The 22,127-nt window shown below is 31.4% G+C and overlaps 1 protein-coding gene across 5 annotated transcripts in view; it reads right to left on the bottom strand.

The window, feature by feature from the left end:
• The window catches only part of LOC114342269 (neutral ceramidase), a 111,187-nt gene extending 89,868 nt beyond the window's left edge, over positions 1–21,319 (bottom strand). For 2 of the 5 annotated variants that reach the window (XM_050656007.1, XM_050656005.1), the window contains exon 1: positions 3,720–4,090. The gene's annotated coding sequence lies outside the window, so the exon portion shown is untranslated. Of the gene's footprint in view, positions 1–3,719; positions 4,098–21,164 lie in introns of those variants that run through there. The other 3 variants (XM_050656006.1, XM_050656009.1, XM_050656008.1) reach the window with 3 other exon arrangements.
• Between the last annotated feature and the right edge of the window lie 808 nt (positions 21,320–22,127).

Below are 22,127 nucleotides of genomic sequence, written 5' to 3'. Positions count from 1 at the left end.
CGGTGGCGAACACTGGTGTCAGACACCAATGTCTTAGACTGAAAGGGTACTAAGGGACCAATGGATCAAAGGTAGAGTTTGAGAGTGTGGAGGAATAGGTAAATTTATTTGGCTACACTTATCAATCAGACATGTAAAAGAAGAAGCAAAAGCCCAGTTGAGGGGAATGGAGCAAAATGCAAAATTTTGACGTATGTCAAAATTTTCAATGTGTTTTATTCATTTTTTTCAAATAAAAAAAAAAGTGATTAGTATTTTTAAAAAATTTAAACGTAGAATGAAATACTACTTTGTTACTGAGGGCCGAAAGTCCCTTAGAATAAATAACAAGTTTCTTTTGAATGAAATATTTGCAATTAAAAATCACACTAAATTTTCTCTTTTAGTTTCACCCCTGTAAATTATTAAAATAAACAAAGAACTTTTCAGGGACTTTCAGCCCTCGGTAATAATGTAATACCTATTTCATTCTGAGTTTAAATTTTTCAAAAATATTTATTAGTTTTTTCAGGGTTCAAAAAAAATTAATGTATTTAAAAGACATTGAAAATTTTGACATGCATAAAAATTTTGCGTTTTTCTCCGTTCCCTTTAAGACCGACCAAGAGTAATAGATGCACTGGAACTATGAACAAAATAACTGATAAGTGGTTAGAATATCAGGTGTAATACACAAATTAGGTTAGATTGGAAGCTTGGAAAAACAAAATATTTCGCAGAATATTTGGCGGAAAAGTAGTAAAGGGCCAATAGAGAAGACTAACAAACGAAGAAGTGTACCGACAGTATGCTAACCTGCCGATATCAAAAATAGAGAGAAAACGCGGACTATAATGGATCGGTCGTCTAGAAAGAATAAAGGACGACAGGCAAGTCAATAATATTGGTTAGAGAGCACCTGAGAGCAAAAAAAAAGAAGAAAACCAAACAGGAAATGGAAAAGTGCAGTGATGGAAGGTGTCAGAGAGTTGGAAATCAGAGATTGGAAGCTGACAGCTAAGAACAGAAGATGAAGAAAATTATCCAGCACTGGTCCTAACAGGCCTATTAACGCTGTACATACACATACATGTAAGACATTGACGTATCGTAAAAATGATGTTCTAAAATTACCATAAATCTTCATATAAAAGCTGTACAATAAGTGCCTACTATAGTTAAATTAGGATTTGCACGAGAACTCGTTAACCCAAGATCATCGTTGTTATTTGTTTATGTTTTTTTTTTGCTAATTTTATTTATCAAATATTTTATAAAGGAGTAATATAGGGTGTCCCAAAAGTAGCGAAACGGTCGAATATTTCTCGAAATAAACATCGTATCGAAAAACTGAAAAATACGTTTTCAATAATTTTCAAAAATCTCTCGAATGACACCAAACCGACCCCCCACTCCACCCCTTAGAGGTGGGGTGGCGGTAACTTCGACATCTTAAATGGAAACCCCAGTTTTTATTTCAGATTTGGATTCATTATGTAAAAGTAAGTAACTTTTATTCAAAATATTTTTTCGAATTGTGTATGGCGCTATAATCGGAAAAAACAATTTATCGTGATACCATAGGTAAATTATGGAAACGGTCTAATATCTCTAGAAATAATACGCTTCCAAATAGAAAAACAAAAAATACGTGTTTAATATTTTTCAAAAACCTATCGAATAACGCTAAACATGACCATCCACGTCATTCCCTGGAGGTGGAGTGGGGGTAACTTGAAAATCATAAATAGCAACCTCAATTTTTTATTGCAAATTTGGATTCATCATGAAAAATTAAGCAACATTTATTTGACACATTTTTTAGAAGTGTAGATAGATGGCGCTAATAAATCGTTTTTTTCCAATTATAGCGCCATCTATTAACAATTCTAAAAAATGTCTCAAATAAATGTTGCTTCGTTTTTCATCATGAATCCAAATCTGCAATAAAAAATGGAGATTGCCATGTAAGATTTTAAAGTTACCCCCACCCCATTCCTAGGGGATGGGGTAGAGGGTAATGTTTAGTGTTATTCAATAGGTTTTTGAAAAATATTAAACACTCATTTTTTGTTTTTTTATTTGGAAGTGTATTTCTCGAGATATTAGAACGATTCTATAATTATTTACCTATGGTATCACGATAATAGTTCTTTCCGACTATAGCGCCATCTATCCATAATTCGAAAAAATACCTCGAATAAAAATTCGTTACTTTTACACAAGAAATCCAAATCGGCAGTTAAATCAGGGTGTTTCTATTTAAGATTTTAAAGTTGCCCCCACCCCACCTCCAAGGTATGAAGTGAGGAAAAAAATGATATATTTTCCTTCACGTAAAGCGTGTCGATAAATATTTGCATTTTCGTTTCAGTTATGTATCTATTTTTTTTTGTTTATTCTATTTTATTTGTAAATTTATAATAGGTACTTACTAGATCTTAAGCTAAGCTTGGAAATAATTATGGGTATAACAAAAATACAGGTCATAAATTAAACCACATATTCTGGGACCAAAAATAGTTCGAATGAACCTAACTCACCTTAGTACAAATATGCACACAAAAAAAGTTACAGCCCTTTGAATTTACAAAATGAAAATCGATTTTTTCGAATATATCGAAAACTATTAGAGATTTTTAGTTGAAAATGGACACGTGGTATTCTTATGGCAAGAACATCTTAAAGAAAAATTATAGTGAAATTTGTGCACCCCATAAAATTTTATGGGGTTTTGTTCCCTTAAACACCCCCAAACTTTTGTGTCCGTTTCAAATAAAGTATTACTCTGGTGCCATTAGTTATATTAAATATTTTTAAAACTTTTTTCCCTCTTAGTAATTTTTCGATAAGGCAGTTTTTATCGAGGTGCGGCTTCTTTTTAATATGTTAACATAAAAATTTTATGAGGGTTTTGTTCCTTTAAACCCCCCAAATGTTTGTGTACGTTCCAATTAAACTATTACTGCGGTACTATTATTTAAAAACGGTGCTTTTAAAACTTTTTTGCCTCTTTGTATTTTTTTGATAAAGCATCTTTTATCGAGATGTGGCTTCTTTTTTAATATGGTTCAAAATATACCTAAAAATGTAAATCATAAATAAATTTTCATATTACCAAGTCTCCATAATCGTACTTTACCATATACAAATATGTGGTGGATTTGACAAATATTCAAATATCTCGATAAAAACTGATTTTGGAAAAAGTACTGAGAGACACAAAACTTTTTAAAAACTTGTGTTTAACTAATGGCGCTACAAAAATAATTAAATTGAAACGTACACAAAAGTTTGGGGGGGGGGTTTAAAGGAACCAAATCCTTATAAAATTTTTATGGGGTGTCCAAATTTCATTATAATTTTCTCCTAAAATACTGCTGCCATAAAAATACCACATGTCCATTTTTAATAAAATATCTCTAATAGTTTTCGATATACTGGAAAAAATCGATTTTCATTTTGTAACTTCAAAGGGCTGTAACTTTTTTTCCATGCTCATTTGTACTAAGGTAAGTTAGGTTTAATCGAACTATTTTTGGTCCCAGAATACGCGATTAAATTTATAACCTGTATTTTTGTTACACCCTGTATATAAATTAGGATTATTTTCATGCTTTTTTCGTATAATAAAATGGTTTTTTTATAAAAGCGTTATGATTTTTAAGCGATTTTTTTGTGCTTCTTTATGCCTTTAAAAATCCGATCTCTCATTATTTTTATAAAGAGTGTTAACTTACCTGTAGTTTTTTTCTTCTTCGTTCCATACATTCCTAATAATGTAAGTTAATTGTAATCATAATCTTGCATTCACTGTCACTAACTAATAAAACATAGTATCTGGTTTATTTAAATTTGAATATTTATTACGCATACCCAGTGACTTCCTGCTTTTTTAAATATATTACAAATTTAAATTAAACGAATCTCTTCTAAACCGCATAGCAACCTTCCACCTTTTAAAATAATAATAATATGTTGTGTCACACTACCTTCTATGAGTTATGTTTTTATTTTTGGTTTATTAAACTAAATGGTTATTTGCGGCTGGTTTACCTTCTTCAAATCAACAATTATTCATGTAAGATAAACGGACAGTAGTTGCTTGAAGATTGCGTAGTATGCAAATATAAAAAGGTTTAAATTATCATTGATTCCAGCGAAGTAGACAATGTTTTTATTTTTATATTTTGTTAATTACAAAGGTCATTTCTATCACTGCACTGAATGTATGACTAACGTCGGTTGGTAGGTATTACATACCTTTTACACCATCAAATAATTTAGTATTTATCTTTCTTTTTTTTTATTTATACTAGTGGTAGGGGAGCTCAAGCGGGGATTTTTGCAGTTACTCGAGCGCGTCAGATTATCATATGGGGAGAAACCTAGTACCCTGCAGATGTATCTCTACCATATATTGGCTCTTAACACAGGGGAGTTCGTTAAGGGGGGCCCGAAAAACAAATCTACCCTCAAAAATTCTAGAAATTGTCAGATTAAAATAAGGTTAAAATAAGTTAAGTGCATGCAAAATAGTGGATATTTTAAAAATCTGACGATTTGAGCGGGGCGTAAGGAAATGGGCGAGTCAAAAAGTTTCACAAAAAAAAAAGCGAATATTTCGCGAAATAAACGTCAGATCGAAAATCTAAAAACTACATTTTTAATATTTTTCCAAAATCTATCGAATGATACTAAACATGACACCTCACGGAGAGGGGTGGGAGTAAATTTAAAGTTTTAAATACAAATCCCGCGATATTTCTCAAAATAAAACATCAGATCAAAAACTGCCAAATACACTTATTTAATATTTTTGAAAAATCTATCGAATGGTACCAAACACGTCCCCCCAAGGAGGTAGGGTGGGAGGTTACTTTAAAATCTTAAATAGGAGCCCCAAATTATTATTGCAGACTTGGATTCTTTGCGTAAAAATAAGAAACTTTTATTCGAAACATTTTTTCGAATTATGGATAGATGGCTCTATAATCGGAAAAAACGATTGTTGGAAATGGAAAATTAAATTAAAAAAATGTCCCACTAAAATGGAAAATTTTACTTAACTTTTTTTGGTTTTAGGACCTAATATTCACAACCCAATAGGTCCCCACAGCTCTCAAATGACTGCACATTTAGCATACTTGGCTCCCCTACCATAGTCACTGCTTACTTACTCATTTACAATATTTTCATTTATATTATATTAAGGGGATGGGTACATATTTTCGGCTGCAATGCCATTCAAATGGGGATTAATTTTTTCGAATCCAGAGAAAACCGGAACCTTTTTCCAACCGGAACAAAGCTTTCATTTTACACAGTTAATCTTTTTGTAAAGATGACACTTTTGAACATTTGGCATCTGAGTAACATAATAACTTTCTCCATGTTCACAGAATAAATTATGCATTTATCATTTGAACCTATATTGGCATCCTTTTGGTACTCTTCTCTTGCAGCGCTTGCCTTGGTTATATGGGTGTAGCAAAGCACACATGTCATGTTTCACAAGTCATATCGAGTTCCAAATCATTTTGAGAGTGACCGTGCAAATTATTAAATTTGAACTCACCTTGTTTTTATTACTACTCTCTTTAGCTAGTTTTAGGCCAAGTTGTTCAATAATAAATTTGCCTCTGCTTCCACTCATGTTCGTAATATTAATTTAAACTAATGACTGGTTGAAATGAAGTTAACCAAACCGCAATGCACAATGACCAAAAACAATAAAAAACAAATGTCGGTAAAAAAATGGAACTGCGCAGGTGTTAATCAGATGTTAGTAATTAATGTAATGATGTAATTTAAAGATGTATGATAATGATAATGTAATGTAAAGATGTTAGTAATTAATGGTAGTAAATAAAAAAAACTGCTACCAACATACCGTCATAAGGAAGAAAGTTAAATGTTACACAGTAATGTACTAATGGAGTAAATGTGTATCTACCAAATGCTAAAGGAAAGAGTACTACCGTACCTGTGAAATACTACTTTTATATCTTAGTATATGTTGGTTACACCCAATTATGCTTAGCAAAATAGGTTAAGACTGTAGATTCGTCAAACAAAATATGCAATTTATAAAGAAACTATTCATATTTACGGCTAAAAAGCTATAATAACTTGTAGAAGAAGGTCCAAGAAATTACTAGACATCAAAATCTCAATATACCCAAAAATGCCAGATACCCCCTTTGCGCTTAGTAAATACCTGTGCACCGGCGTTGTAGCTCAACAACCCGCACAAAAAACGTGTTGACGCCCAAGTCAACTTGCTACCATATAGTCAACATGTGAACAAGTCAATTTCGAGCTTAATGGTACGAGCTCAGTGGTTTCGAGCATAATACATTGGATATTTTAGACATCCATGTTTAAGGCTATGGGTACATAATTTGCAAATATTTTACGGCTATCGCTACCTTTTCTGTCTTTACATGGCAAATTACGTGTAGTAAAATTCACACTGGTATGGATATGTACATATTACTAGAATGTCATTATACTTGACAATGTCATAACTAGCTTAAAGAGATGGCTTTTGAATGTTCTTGGATAACTGTTATTTTTTGTATATCTAATTGCAAATTATTAATTCAGTTAATAAATGTGAAAATTCCACACCTGTAATTTTGAACCAATCAAAATACGTTATTTTGACAGATCACCATGGCAACGGAGGTATTTTATCGGAAATTTTTTGCTCGTGGGGTACCCAACAGTGAATTATAGTGGAAATTTTTTGACGTTTACAATAACAGAACATTTTTGACAGACTGGTTTTTATTTGTTTACATAATTTAGTTTTGATTCATTTTAGTTACAAAGCTAAGATGTTTTCTATATTCTTCGGACAACTCCTCTCTTCTTAATGGCGAAAATGCAGGACTTTGAATGTTTTCAATTAAGTTTCTATGTCTAATAAAATATATAGAATATTTAGACACTAATTTATTTACCTTTTTCCCATTCAGTACTTTCAATTTTGCGTAGTTTAGTTTTAAAAACGCCAAAAAATAATTTTCTATCACTTGTAGTTACTCAAAACTTATGTAAAATTGAAGAATATACTATTTTCTATCTTGAAATGGTATTCCCATGCAACTACAATGAGTAGAAATTACGAATTTGAAAGCCTAAATAATTGCTGACAAAGCTATGGCGCGCTATTAATCTGTTCATGCAGCTTTGGATTTTCAAATGCAAATTTGGTGTGGAATTTTCTTACCGAATACCACGCGAAGTCAAATTAATATCCGGAAATTTTTTTTTGATCATGAATATTTTTAGAAAATTTCCAAAATATTCATGATCTCAAAAAAATTTCCGGAAATAATTTGACCTCTAGTGGTATTACTAGTGATTATTTTATTCATAGGAGATTCTGACCAATAGAAAGCTACAGAAATCTGAATTAAATCGATAATTTTTGATAATCTCCCGTCGTTAAGTATATTACGTCAGATGCCCTTCGTTGCTACGAAAAAATACATTCAGTGACATTAATGACAATTAATGTTTTAAAATTTATAAAAGTGATGACTTTCAATCGTCAAATATTTATAAAAACTGTGTGTTTAATGGTACTTACATAAATAAATTACAATAAAATTTTGGTTTTGAACAGTTTTATTCGACCTCTGAAATTAATATAGAATTTTTGCTCTCGTGACACTTTCACATAATTTCACTCGCCTTCGGCTCGTGAAATTAAAACTGTCAAAGTGTCACTCGGGAAAAATTCAATAATTTCAGAGCTCTTGTGCAATTACTACTGATAATTTTTTCACAAGCTATGTATTCAGTGATTGTAATAATTTTTATATACCTACAACAAAAACTAATACTCAATCGCTTACAATTTTGAACATCTTTAACAAAAAAATACTTGGATCACAGAATATATCTTGATGTATTCTCGGCTTCTATCTTCCATAAATAATACACAATAAATAACTTTTTATAAAGTTCACCTCTTAAATCAATTATTTATCAAATACACTATATTATATCAATATTATTTAATCAACAACTAAAAATATTCCCGATTCATGTCAAATAATTATTTAAAATTGTCACTGATTGTCAGTGTCTGACGGACAATATTCTATTCGACTAAGTGCGTTGTATGACAAAGATAGATTTGGAAAAATTACCACGGATATTGTGTTCATTTTTTTCGAATCCTGAAAAAACCAATAAATATTTTTGAAAAATCTAAACGCACAATGAAAGACTAAATTATTACCGAGGGCCGAAAGTCCCTTAGAATAAATAAAAAATTTATTTTGAATGAAATATTTGAAATTAAAAATAACACTAAATTATCTCTTAGTGTTTCACCGCTGTAACTTATTAAAATAAACATCATAGAAGTTCTCAGGAACTTTTGGCCCTCGCTAATAACGTAATCTATCATTCTGCGTTTAAATTTTTTAAAAATACTTATTAGTTTTCTCAAGATTCGAAAAAAATGAATCCCCATTTGAATAATAGCATTGCAGCCGAAAAAAACGTACCGATCCTCTTAAGTTCACATTATTCATCTATGTTCGCATGACGGATCATTAATTAATTGTAAAGGGTTTTTACTTACATATTTTTGAATTTGGTGGTTAGCATGTTAGATTCACGTAAGCACTGATGATGATCGGTCATCCGATCGAAACCTAGTCCTGTGATGCAGCCCTTTTTAGGGATTTTAACAACTATACCTTTTATACAGGATTTTATTCGTTTTTGTAATATACGGTATACAGCCAATTACAGGAAAACTTTTTCCTCGTGGATTTTCAAATAATTAATGTAATTGGTATATTCGATTTGGGGAGTATGAGAATTTTTCTGTCACGAGTGAATATGATTGATTGGGTAGTAATTATTAAAAAACCAATTCCATGCTATCCGTTTTTGTTTGACAGGGATTATTAAGTTAAACTTTGTTTCCCATAATCAAATAAACGCCCTTCCAATAAGTTCGTTCCCCTAACATATACAAAAATAAAAATAAATCAATTTTAAACTTCTCAACATTTTAAGTGAGACAAGGAATATTAAATTATTGGAATATATTATTGGCTACAAGTAGCAAAAATATAGTAATTAACGTAACAATTTCCTAAAGTGATATTTTACGAGGCGAGTAAGAAGTTTCCAGGGCGAGCTGTAGGCGGGTCCTGGAATCCTGCGAGTCTCGTAAAATCACTTTTGGATCGTGTTACGTACAATATTTTTTCTGCAGCCGTTTTGTATGTTAAAAAAATATTATGGATAAACCTTACTTATAAACTTTTACTAAACATTTTAAAGTTACTCTCCTGAATTCAACATTAGAAAAATCTACTTATGAATATTAATAACACAATTATAACAATTATTTACATTGATATTGTTAGTAGTGTAGGAAATAGAGGTTGAACCTCGAAAAATGGACACAAGTCCGGTTTTATTTTTTTTTCTGGTATATCAAGGAGTGCTTATTATGAGACTAACTTTTTCTTAAAAAAATTCGTCCCGGAACTCCCTTTTCATGCCTTTAAAGGGGGTAATTTGTGTTTTTTGCGTAACGTAGCCCTTCCTATATGTTTTGCAAAAAATTTACTTAATAGTAAAACGAAAAGGACTATATTTCCTACTATTTACTTCCCTACAGCATATTTCTATCACCAAAACTTTTAGCGCGGGTGGCGTCCCAAAGTTGACAATTTTTTAAAAAAGATGTTTAAAAAAAATTCTTTTTCCCTGTAATACTGTAAATTAAGAATTTCCCTGTAAAAACTGTAATGAAAATGAAGAAGAAACCCTGCGTCAATTAATCACAAATAAGTGGCTGATTTTTTAGTATAGGTTTCATTTACGGGCAATTGCAATTTTTTTAAATACAGGGTGTTACATTTAAAAAAAGGCATTTTTATACCACCTTTTTTGCAATTTTTTTGCAAATTTTATTTTTAAAATTTGTATATAATTATTTCAATAAATAGGGGGTCAAATTTAATTTAGTAAGTCTTTGTTAAAAGATTTATCCTTCAGCTTTACAGAAAAAAATCCTAATAGTCCAGTCGGGTTAGACGAATAACAGGCCTAACCTTGCATTAGGAGCTGCCCCAAATTTTATTTTTTTAATCTTTAGGAAGGATCAATAGTAGTGTAAATTTAAAAACTCGACTAAATTGCGCCATTGCGTTAGCCGCATCTTGATTTAAAGCGAGAAACGCTTTTGCTCAATATCTCCGCCATTTTAAATTTTTCGACAAAAAATATAACAACCAAAATTGTTGAAAATGTAATTGTCTATCATTTCTATTTTTACAATTTTTTCGTGCCATCGATATTTTCCGAGTTATAGAGGTTCCGATATTTTCCCAGTTATATATAAATAGAGTATAATTATTGAATTATCTCGTTTATTGTTAGTTTTACGACAAAAATGTTCCTTTACAAAAATAGAGAGAATTGAATACTACACAATTTAGTTTGTTTCATTTTTTTACTAAAGTTAATATTTAAGGTAGTATGTATGCGATAATGGCGCGAGCGTAAGACCTGATTGATTTTGTAGCAATTGTTTTTGTTCAATATCTACGCCATTTTCAACTTAAATTGTTCCAAATGTGATTTCCTACAATTTCTTTTTAACAATTTTTTTCATGCGGTTGGTATTTTCCGAGTTAAGTGGGAAAATAGTAAAAAGTGGTGGGGGAGCTTAATTCTTGAATTGAATCTTTTTTCCGAGCTGCCCCAAATTTTATAATTCTATCCTTTAGGGGAGATCAATAGTAGTGTAAATTTAAAACCTCGACTGAATTCCGCGGTTGCATTAGCCTCCATATTGATTTTAAAGGAGAACCGTTGTTGCTTAATATCTCCGCCATTTTCAACTTCTCGACAAGAACGGTAGGAACTAAAATTGTTGGAAACGCAATTTCCTACAATTCCTTTTCCACAATTTTTTTATGCGATTAATATTCTCCGAGTTAAGGAGGAAAATAGTGGAAGCGGTGGTGAAGCATAATTATTGAATTGTCTCATTTATTATTAACTTAACGACATAATTGTACATAAACAAAAATAAAGTGAATTATATTTTATACAATTTTTGAAACTTCCAATGACACACCAACCAAACTAAGTACATAAAAGATATAAATAATAACTTATATGCATTAAGTTCAGTTAATTTTATTAACTAGAGGGTTTTATTGGCTGAATTTGTCTGTAGATAATTAAGTTTCATGTCAGCTAACATATTTTAATATTTCTTTTTTAATTTTGGACCCCGTTGGGGGAATTTTCCCATTCCCCCCCTCTTAGACCCGCCACTGGTTCTCTCCAAAAATTGTAGTAAATCGTAATTGCAACAATTTTAGTCCTTACACTTTTTGTCGAAAAGTTGAAAATGGGGTAGATATTGAACAAAACAATTGCTTTAAAATCAATCCGGTCTTACGCTTGCGCCTTTACCGCATACGGACTACCTTAACTATTGATTTTATCAAAATAATGAACGAAATCAAAATTGTACAAAATTTAATTCTCTTCATTTTTGTATAGGTTAAAATTTGTTGAAAAAGTAATAATAAACGAGATAATTCAATAAATCAATAATTATGCTTTAACTGTCACGGTTTTTTCCCCATAACTCGGAAAATATGGACCTCACGAAAAAAATTATAATAAAAGAAATTATAGAAAATCGCATTTTCAACAATTTCAGTTTGTATATTTTTTGTCGAAAAGTTGATAATGGCGGAGATATTGAGCAAAAACGGTTCTCATTTAAAATCAAGATGGCGGCTAACGCAACGGTCAAATTCAGTCGAGATTTTAAATATATACTACTATTAACCCCCCTAAAGATTAGAAAAATAAAATTTGGGGCAGCTCCTAATGCAAGGTCAAATGGTATCCCGACTGGGCTATAAAGACCTTCATTAAAATGTAAATTACCTCAACAGTTAAAAAAGTAAATATTGTGCAAAAATGACCATTTTTTAATTATTTAAACAATGATCCCCTTATATGATTTGGATACTTTCTTGAAAATATCTTCTTTATTCACCTGAACTTGATATAAAATTTGTTGCAACCTTTACGGGATTACATTTTGATTTTTTTTTATTTTATTAGGCTAATAAGCATATATTCAGACATAATACGCTCGAAATGTAATCGAAAGATAATTGTCTTTGGACAATTTTTGTTTTTACCACAACCTTTGGATATCCTGATGCTGGTTCTTTCGAGATAGTTTTATTTTATTTAACGAATGGAGTAATCTCATTATATATTACACATACAAGCTATACGCTCCCGAGGAAGCTGAATCTGTTTTCTCTTGAAGATCCTTTTTGTGTGGGAGATAATCCCATTCTGGGTTTGATTTTATAGTTTCTGGTGTGACTTCGCCGTTTCCACTACTTTTCTCCATTATTCTTTCTCTTTGATTGGCCGCTCATATTAGGTCTGTCTCTGGTTCTTCGACTTGGGTGGTATCCATTCTGTTATAACTCTTAGCGGATTGCTCTTCTCTTGTCTAATTATGTGTCCATACCATCTAATTCTTTGTACTTGTATTGCTCTAAATATGTTCTCTTGACCCATCTATTCTTATATATCGTGATGAATCCATTGTCTTACATCCTCTTCGTTTTTTCTCTTTGGTTACAGTATTTTTCTCATAATTTTCCTCTCAACAATTTTCAGTTTCTCTTGCCGTCTTCTTCTCATACCTACACTTTCATATCTTCGGTTGACTGATACTTCCAAATATTTGAAGATTTTAACATTTTCCAAGCTGTGTGCGTTTATTGTCAGTTCTGTTATGTCTTCTTTTTTTGCTTACGGTCATGTATTTTGTTTGATTTTTATTTATTTCTAGTCCCCTCAGTTTGGCTTCCTTTTATATTTCTTGGAAGGTTGTTTTTATTGCCTGTTTATCTATTGCCGCAATGGTTAAATCGTTCGCATGTCATAATGTTTGTACTGTATTTTTATTTATAGTTCCTGCGTTTGACAGCCTTTTCATTATCTTGTCTAGTGATAGAATAAATAGTACACTTGAGAGCACATCTCCTTTACCTTACTTCATTTTTTTATTTTTATTATTTCTGTCCTTTCTCTTCCGGAGTCTATTGTTGCTTGGAAATCTGGAATTGTCAATTCTATCATTCTTATAATTTTATTTGGTATTTTACTCTCTTGTAAGTCTTGGATCATTTTCCTGCTCTTAAGTCTGTCAAACGACTATTTAAAAACAAGAAAAATATGTGCGTCTCCGTCGTACTCATATGTTTTCTCTATCACGTGTTTTAGCGTATAGATAGCATATTATATCGTGGATCTTCATTTTCCGAGACCGTACTGGTAATCTCCTATGTGTATATTGTCAGTCTGTCTCTATTTATACCAGTGATTACTGTAGGTCTATGTTACATTAAGTAAATTAATTGTTCGGAAGTTTTTACACATTCTGTGGTCTTCTTGTTTTGGGATTGTCGCTATAATGCCCTTCTTTCATTCTTTGGGTATTCTTTCCTTACTCGATATATTCTGTATTAGTTCATAAAGCGTTCGTAAATTTTAAATTTACCCAATCAAGTCTTGAATGTAAATGGTTTTTATGAAAGCCACTCGTTATTTAACAAATATGACTCCTTGTTTTCCATTTACTTTACCTCTATGGTATAACTTAGAGATAAAGTTGCCGTATTTATTCATAGGTTCTTACTTAAGGCTTAAAGATTTTTTTTAGCTAATGCCTCGACAAATAATGGCTATTGGCATGGTAGGTACGGTGAATTTTTGCAATTATGTACCTAGTGCCATGTGTAGTGTGTGTGTGTGTGTGTGTGTTGGGTAAGTCTCTTGTTACTTTGCAAAGTCGACGTCATTATCTTTGCAAAGAGACGCTAATTGTATCTGAACGTCTGCGGTCCCTCCGGTGAACGGCTTAAAGATTATTTTTTGTAGCACAGTAATAAATATGTCCTTATTTTAATGGTCGTATAAAATATTGTGTGTGTCAATGTCCACTACAGACAACACACACTAATTTAAATAAAAAAATCAAGATTATATTTATTATCCAACTTTAAAAACGAAATAGTTGTCATGGGATCGCAATTTTGTAGGTCGTTAAATTTTTTCCAACGCCAGAAACCATTTCGAAAGAAACATCCGCAAAAATAACAGTAAGAAATATAAGTAATTCAATTTTCAGGAAATGGAAGAGCTGATGCGACGTCTTATCCTCACTGAATAAAAAAAAACAGGAAAAAGGACGCTGAACTGTGAAAATAGTAAGGAAAGTACTAAATCAAGGACGTTTCGATATACACGAGTCGATAAGCATATATTCAGACATAACACGCTCGGAATGCAATCGAAGATCATGTCTTTGGGCAATTCTTGTTTTTATCGCAACCTTTGGATATCCTGATGGTGTTACTTTCGAGATAGTCGTATTTTACCCAGCGAATGGAGTAATCCCTTTATGATAGTTTTATTACGGCGAAAGGACGGACGTCTAAAAGAGTTAGAAAGTTTATAGAGAAAAAGGATGAAACTTTCAACTTAATGGTTTGAATTTAATTTTCTTTACTGAATTTTTCCTGAATGTTAAAATGTTCATTAAAATGCTCGTTTCTTTATGCATTAAAAATAATTTAAATTCATATTTTGTAATTTAAGTAACAAATTTTACTAAGAAGTTTTAAAATATTTCTTTTTATTAAAAAAGTTATTAAAAAGTCTTTGTCTGTATCAGCCATAAAGTATACTCTGTAGTTGATCACAAAGCAATAAAAACACAATAATGACCTACAGACATCGGAAAAGTTTAGGGATATTTTTATGACATGACAAAATTAACAAAAATAAATGTATTTACTTAAGAGCCAACAGTAGAGATCAACAGGTAGCGGTCCAATATTGCGGCTGTAATTTTGAATATTTTGTCGAGATATTTGGCACACATATTCGTAATATAATAAAGAATGGCGGTACAGAGCCCAATTTGAAATATATTAGTATGTGGAAATTACTCTGTAATTAAATTAAAAAAAACGAGCCTGTACCTCCATTGAAGAACAAAAAAATATACTTTTTTTTGTCATTTTGGACGTACTGAAATTTTTTATTTGTAACAAAAAATCAAACATAAACTTACGTATATAGAAATCAGCCCACTTAAAAATTTGATCATTTTTGATGTCTAATATTTCCTAAACCTTTTGGCCGATTTAAGTGATTTTTTGAACATTTTATAGTCTGATTCTTTAGCAATACCACTTTGATAATATTGTTGTTAAACAGGTAAATTTTTATTGTATACTGGGTGTACCAATCAAACTGTGTTTTTTTCTGAAAGTTCGCATCACCCTGTGCAATATTCTAGCATTTATAAAATACTGAAATTAAAACTTAACTATAGCCTCAGTTTTTATTAACATTTTGTTTTTTGATTCATTCGTTTATGTTGGACAATAAAAAATTTAGGTACTTTAACAACTAGACATGTTCTTTATCAATACACGGTGTTTCTAAATAAGTACGACAAACTTTAAGGGGTAATTCTGTATGAAAAAATAATGATAGTTGGCTTTATAAACGCATGTCCGCAAAGGTTTCGTTTCCGAGATACGGCATGTTGAAATTTTTCTTACAAACTGACGATTTATTTATTACTTTAAAACCAGTTGAGATATACGAATGAAATTTGGTGAGTTTTAAGAGATAGTTATTGCGGATTTTTTGACATAAAAATAAGAATTTTATATTCACCATTAGCGTGCATACGGGTAATATGATCGGTCATATTACACGTATGCGCGCTAATGGTGAATATAAAATTCTTAATTGTATTTCAAAAAATGCGCAATAACTACGTCTTACAAACCACCAAATTCTATTTGCATATCTCAACTGGTTTTAAAGCAATAAATTAATCGTCAGTTTGTAAGAAAAAATTCAACATCCCCTATCTCGTAAACAAAACGTTTGCGGACATGCGTTTATGATGCAAACGGTCACTATTTTTTCATGCAGAATTACACCTTAAAGTTTGTCGCACTTATTTAGAAACACCGTGTATTGATGAAGAATATGTCTAGTTGTTAAAGTACCTAACTTTTTTATTATCCAACATAATCGAATGAATCAAAAAGTAGAATGTTAAGAAAACCTGAGGCTATAGGTGGGTTTTAATTTCAGTATTTCATAAATGGTAGAATATTCCACAGGGTGATGCGAACTTTGAGAAAAAAACACAGTTTGATTGGTACACCCTATACACAATGAAAAGTTACCTCTATGGCAACAATATTATTACATTGGTATTGCTAAATAATCAGGCTATAACATGTTCAAAAAGTCACTGTAATCGGCCAACATGTTTAGGAAATATTAGACATCAAAAATGAGCAAATTTTTAAGTGGACCAATTTCTTATGCACATAAGTTTATTATAACTAATTAGGCAATATAGAGAAATAATTGTCACTGTCATTTTGACAAACCTGCGTCAGATTTTCTCTTATCTGTTCTGTTATCTTTATCGATATCTGTTCAGTGCAATAGTGTATTATTTTAAGAATTCGTTATTATTGTTTCATAGGAAAGTAGTGTTTATTTATAGTTAATTTATTATATTTTTGGGTAATAGAACAAAGTTGTGGGCCTGTTTGAAAAAAAAATAGATTATTGCTAATTGTGAGTTTATTTCGAATTCTAAAGACGGCTCTTATTTCGCTTCACAACGAAATGAATAATTATTATTATTATTATTTCGTGCAAGTACCTATATAACCATAAAATTTTCACCCGTTTTGATTTATTTTTATAAATATTAATTTACTAATAACAAAGTTGTTTTCTGTTACTTCCATTTGGCGCTAGTATGAGTATAATTGTCAAAATATTGATCTTAGCAAATGTCAAAGATTACCACTGTTGCCAAAGTTTCGCAGACCTTACGAAAATGGATATGATACTATATCTCGAAGTTATATTGATGATGCTCCACTGTATGCTCTTAATAATTTCCCGTTTTATACCGCTAACGCGGCTTAGGGGTTATAGCAGGGTAGTGTGCTATATATAGGGTCTAAAGTATACAAGCAAGATAACAGGGCAAGTGCTACGTTTCAACCGCCTATTATTACCCCTGGTTTTACCCAAGGTACACATTTTTATCCAGGCTGAGTCGACCTGGGGCCTATATACATTTAAAAATGTCTAGATGTCCTCGCCGGCGCTGGGTTTCGAACCCCGGCCTACCTGCATGGAAGTCAGACATGCTACCGACTGAGCTATCCGGGCCCTATAAAATAATCCTGAGATAAAAATAAATTTATGTGACCGCTTAATTTCAATTGAATTTATGCAGTTGCTTATCCTGTAGATGTTTGTGAAGAAAGGTTCTTCTTCTTCTTCTTCTTCTTCTTCTTCTTCTTCTTCTTCTTCCTGCTTCCTTAATAGGCACGCGCCTGTTCCGTCTTCGGGTGCCGTAAATAATATCAGAAAACAAGGATGTATTGTTAGATAAAGATTTAAATGCTGAAAACATTAATTCCAGGTCATTTTAGACCTAGGGTAATTTTTTTTACCCCCATTGGTCATCCGTGTAACAAAAAAAGGTTGGTCATCGGAAGGTTAAACAATTCCGACACCTTTGTAGAGGCAGTTAATAAAATATTATGACAGGGACACGTACTCAGAAGCTTCAGACATACATACTAACTTACCAGGCCTTAAAACTGTTCTAGCCAAATATGAGAAACTGTATAACACAAATCCATTTGACACAGGAACGAGTTTGTAGAACTGCACTGATAGAAATACGTAGGAAAGCATGGCCAACAAAATGGATTGACATCTTGGATATAATGGATATGATCCCCAGTAGTAATATAGCATGAATTCTTATAAATACTCCTAGCTACGATCCGATTAAAAAAAGTCAGTTATAGAAATTAACACCAGAACAAATGGTTCACTGGCATTTATTAAAAAAAATACTCAGCTTTAAGCAACAAAACTCAAAAAAAAAATCTTCTTTAGGTGCCTTCTCCTTTATTGAAAGTTGGTTATAACTACAAGCAAATTGCTTTCTATCTTCGAGTTCTTCTTAGAATCAAATGTATGTCCATGCCTGTCCAGTCTCTTACATTCTTCAGCCAGGAGTATTTTCTTCTTCCTGAACCTCTTTTTCCTTCCACTTTTTCTTTACTTATGAGTTGTAGAAAGTTGTATTTTCTTCCTCTCTAAAAATGACCTAGATAACTCGTTTCTTTGTTTTTGAAAAATGTTTAGGAGATCGTTCTCAGTTTATATTCTTCTCAGCACCTCGTTGTTGGTCACGTGCTCAGTCCAAGAGATCTTCAGCAACATTCGAAGAACCCACAGCTCAAAGACTTCTATATGCCTCATACTTGTTATTCCGAGAATCTATGTTTCCACTCTATATAGCAATATGGAATAAATTAATGAATTTACAAATTGGTATACGATATATTTTACTTCGCCTTGTAATAAAAGGAAAATGAAAGGAAATAGATTGATTCGTCGCAAAAACATTCTATTGCTGCGTAATTTTAGACAATGATGTCATTTCACAATAGAAGAATTATTTCGTTCAGCAGCCGATAGAGAAAGGTTTCAAGAAATTGAAAACATGATGACGGCCAATATCTGATTACAAATATAGTCCAGTCGCGTTAGACGAATAACAGACCTAACCTTGCATTAGGAGCTGTCCCAAATTTTATTTTTCTAATCTTTAGGGAGGGTCAATATTAGTCCAAATTTAAAATCTCGACTGAATTCCACCGTTGCGTTAGCCGCCATCTTGATTTTAAACGAGAACTGTTTTTGCTCAATATCTCCGCCATTTTTTGACAAAAAGTGTAGAAACTAAAAATGTTGGAAATACGATTTTCTATAATTTCATTTATTATAATGTTTTTCGTGCGGTCGATATTTTCCGAGTTATGAGGGGAAAATAGTGACAGTTGGAGCATAATTATTCTATTATTGAATTATCTCGTTTATTGTTAGTTTTACAACAAATATGTACCTATACAAAAATGAAGAGAATTAAATTCTACACAATTTTGATTTCTTTCATTTTTTTGCTAAAATTAATATTTAAGGTAGTACGTATGCGTTAATGGCGCGAGCGTAAGACAGGATTGATTTTATAGCAAATGTTTTTGTTCAATATGTACGTCATTTTCAACTAAAATTGTTGAAAATATAATTTCCTACAATTTCTTTTTAACAATTTTTTTCATGCGGTTGATATTTTCCGAATTACATGGGAAAATAGTAAAAAGTGGTGGGGGGAGCATAATTATTGAATTAAATTTTGTTTGCGAGCTGCCCCAAATTTTATAATTCTATCCTTTAGGAGAGATCAATAGTAGTGTAAATTTAAAATCTCGACTGAATTCCGCGGTTGCATTAGCCGCCATATTGATTTTAAATGAGAACTGTTGTAGTGGGAAAGAAAATTGTTGGAAATGCAATTTCCTACAATTTCTTTGGCACAATTTTTTTTATAAGATCAATATTCTCCGAGTTAAGGGGGACAATAATGGAAGCGGAGGGGAAGCATAATTATTGAATTGTCTCATTTATTATTAACTTTACGACATAATTGTACATAAACAAAAATAAAGAGAATTATATTTTATACAATTTTTGAAACTTCCAATGAAACATCAACCAAACTAAGTATATAAAAGACATAAAAAGACATTATATGCATTAAGTTCACTTAATTTTATTAACTAGCGGGTTTTATTGGTTGAATTTGTCTGTCGATATTTTAAGTTTTATGTCAGCTAAAATATCGTGATGTTTCAATTTTTTTTTTATTTTGGACCCTGTTGGGGGGAATTTTCCCATTTCCCCCCCTTGTAGACTCGCCACTGGTTCTCTTGAAAAATTGTAGTAAACCGTAATTGCAACAATTTCAGTTCTTACACTTTTTGTCGAAAAGTTGAAAATGGCGGAGATATTGAACAAAAACAATTGCTACAAAATCAATCAAGTCTTACGCTCGCACATTTACCACATACGTACTACCTTAAATATTGATTTTATCAAAAAAATGAACGGCATCAAAATTGTACAAAATTTATTTCTCTTTATTTTTGTGTAGATATATATTTGTTGTAAAACTAATATTAAACGAGATAATTTAATAATTCAATAATTATGCTACAACTGTCACTATTTTCCCCTCATAACTCGGAAAATCTCGACCGCACGAAAAAAATTATAATAAATTAAATTATAGAAAATCGCATTTTCAACAATTTCAGTTTCTACACTTTTTGTCAAAAAATTGAAAATGGCGGAGATATTGAGCAAAAACGGTTCTCGTTTAAAATCAAGATGGCGGCTAACGCAACGGTGGAATTCAGTCGAGATTTTAAATTTATACTAATATTAATCCTCCCTGAGGATTAGAAAAATAAAATTTGGGGCAGCTCCAAATGCAAGGTCAAATGCTATCCCGACTCTGCTAATACGGCACCTAACGAAGAAGAGATTATTAATTCTAAAGATAATGAAACCGACTTTACTTAGTAACAAGGCAATATCAAAAACGCACACCACAGAATGCACACATACCAGTATTATTAATCATTTTTCGTAAAATATGTTTAATATTAAGCTCCATTATAAAGTTTTATGGCTTATGACCACGACGATTATGATTTTGACAGTTATGCTGTATCCATAATGCAATTCATATAACTCTGGCCAATGTTAATATTATTAGCCACAGTTATCTGAATTGCATTATGAACATAACATAACTGTCAGAAAAATCATCGACGTGGTCATCGATATCATGAAAAATATCGTTTCATAATGAAACACAAAAAAATTATCGTTGAGCGAAGAATTTTATGCCTTTTATCTACCTAACTAAACCAGAATCTTGTGATCTCTATTTATTCCAGCACCTAATGTTCAGAGTCTCAAAACTTATGCAAATGTGAGTTTTTACATCGAAATGATGTGACTAAATGAGCAATTTTGTAAAAATGTGCAATTTACATGCATTTGTCATATCAGAACACCATTATACAGTATTGTGTTAATTAATTCATTATTCTATCCCACAGGTCATAAATTATTTTGAATAAAATGCATTTACTTACGTGTTAACACTAAAACGTTAGACCTGATGTGGACAATAGTAGTAGTAAAAAATACATTTTTGCAAAGTTATCGGGAAACTACAAAATAACTAAACGATTTATGCACATTTTTTGATAAAAAACTCACGGAATGCGCGTATTTTTGTAATAAAATACGATAATAATGGTAGGGGAGCCCAAGTGAGGATTTTTGCAGTTACTCAAGCGTGTCAGAAAATCACATGGAGAGAAACCTTGTACCCTGTAAATGTACCCCTACCATATTATGGACTCTTAATACAGAGGCGTGCGTTGGGGACAGTCCGTAAAAATCTATCCTTAGAAAAACTCTAAAAACGTCAGATTAAGACAAGGTACGTTAAGTACATGAAGAACAGTATATATTTCAAAAAAGAATGTGTGTACTTTGTACGCACGTAAGAAGTTATACTTCTATTATATGATTTCAACGAAATCAATATACTTTAAACAGTTTATTTATATTTAATTTAACTATTAAACTAATTTTAATACTTAGTACTTTCTAAAAATTTTTATTAAAACAATACCAAAAATTAAAAAAATTAAAAAATAAAACAAACACAAACACATTGAAAAATTCCACAAAGAAATGATTTCTGAACAATAATTGTTGCCAAAATTTTAACTTAATACGTATTTTATAAAAAAAAATTATATAATAATATACTCACAATCATAAAATATATAAAAAAAATAAAAAATAGTAACTTGCATTGGGGATCAAACCCGCTTCCAGTCGATCGCGGCGATCGAAAATCGAAGTGCTTTCCCATTGCGCCATCTTCGCGTTTGTGTCATGTGGGAATATACACCAACTGAACGTTTGCACCATAAACTTGTTGACAGTTATTTATTATTTATATGAATTTAATCAAATTAGTTTGATTTTTGTGGAATTAAAGGAATATTTTGTAGAATAACAATATACAGGGTGTCCCAAAA

This window comes from Diabrotica virgifera, chromosome 7 (assembly GCF_917563875.1).
Source record: "Diabrotica virgifera virgifera chromosome 7, PGI_DIABVI_V3a".
Classification (NCBI taxonomy): domain Eukaryota; kingdom Metazoa; phylum Arthropoda; class Insecta; order Coleoptera; family Chrysomelidae; genus Diabrotica; species Diabrotica virgifera.
Note: the sequence above shows the minus strand (reverse complement) of the source record. Positions and strands in the feature narration are given on the sequence as shown.